The sequence below is a fragment of the Tasmannia lanceolata genome, unplaced genomic scaffold (assembly GCF_043159265.1).
Source record: "Tasmannia lanceolata isolate RefF3 unplaced genomic scaffold, GAP_Taslan_0.1 ptg001161l, whole genome shotgun sequence".
In the NCBI taxonomy this organism is placed as follows: Eukaryota; Viridiplantae; Streptophyta; class Magnoliopsida; order Canellales; family Winteraceae; genus Tasmannia; species Tasmannia lanceolata.
Window position 1 is genome coordinate 13,623 of NW_027519821.1, and position 1,378 is coordinate 15,000.

A 1,378-nucleotide genomic window follows, 5' to 3' on the forward strand; every position below is an offset into this window, starting at 1 on the left:
TCAAACTCTTCGTTTACACAGTAGTGATATTCTTTGTTTCTCTCTTCATCTTCGGATTCCTATCTAATGATCCAGGACGTAATCCTGGACGTGAGGAATAAAAAAATCAGAGATTTTTCATTATTTCCTTGCTTGATTTCTGCATTTTCCTATGCTTTTCTCTATTCCAGACATTTAACTATGATAAAGGACTTGATATTTTTTCGAATTCGAAAGATAAATCTCAAGTGATCCGAGGGAACGGAGAAAGAGGGATTCGAACCCTCGGTACGAACAGCTCGTACAACGGATTAGCAATCCGTCGCTTTAGTCCACTCAGCCATCTCTCCCAATTACAAAAAGATAATTCATATGCGACGCCTGAAGTAAATATTGATCAAAGTCTTTCTTTATCTTTATTTATTTATTTTATACATTTATTTATACTTACTATATTATACTTACTATATATATACGAATTATCTTTATTTATTTATTTTATACATTTATTTATACTTACTATATTATACTTACTATATATATACGAATTTTATCCGCAATTCAATTTGGATAACGATTCGAAACAGATATCTCCAATAGAAAGAGTACGTCTTTGATTTCGTCCGAAGGGTTCTTTTATTCCCCCGGCCTGGCCAGTACAGTACCTAGCCAGGCCGTTCCTTCTTTTGTTCCAATGAATCATGGATCAAATTATTTTTCTGATTTGAAAACCAAATTGTTATTGAAGCAGCAACAAGAGCAAGAAGGACTATTTCCATTCCTATGATAGGAGTTTCATTTCTTATTATTTTTTCTTTTTCCTTTTCTCGATTTCCCTACTGGAATAAAAAAACATACATATTCTATTTCTATTAGAACTCATTTATTTCTTCAAGGGACAAGCTTTGTTTGAACATTTGAGTCCACAAACACAAACAAAATGAATACTATGATTTTTTACTAGATCTAATTGACCCCAATTCAGAAGATCGGACAGGTGAATGAATAGGGAAGAAAGGAATAGCTTCGAAAAAAGATAAGACTCAAATTAAAACTCTCCTTCTTTATTTTTATTTTTTTGAGAAAATCGTTTCTTTGCTTGAAAGACTCGAGGAAGAAGTTGAAAAAAAAAAATGGAGCTATGGATTCTTGCGCAACTTAACTCAATCTTATGTTCCGACTTAAATGGATCTTTCAGGCCGGGACTGTCAGTAATAACTCCACCAGCAAAAGAAAAGATATAACTTGTTATTTAAATGAGCCCCCATTCTCTTCTCCTATTTCATCAAGCCTTCCCCCTGGAACACATCAGCACTCCAATTTTCATGATTCTGATACTATCTTGATTACGTTTTACTCCCTTGTTTTGTTGGACAAACGGTACATTCATATACAATAA

The 1,378-nt window shown here is 33.3% G+C and overlaps 1 non-coding gene across 1 annotated transcript; it reads right to left on the bottom strand.

Moving 5' to 3' along the window:
• Window positions 1-241: 241 nt before the first annotated feature.
• TRNAS-GCU (transfer RNA serine (anticodon GCU)) lies at window positions 242-329 on the bottom strand. Its single transcript has one exon. It is a non-coding gene; the product is annotated as a tRNA-Ser (tRNA).
• Between the last annotated feature and the right edge of the window lie 1,049 nt (window positions 330-1,378).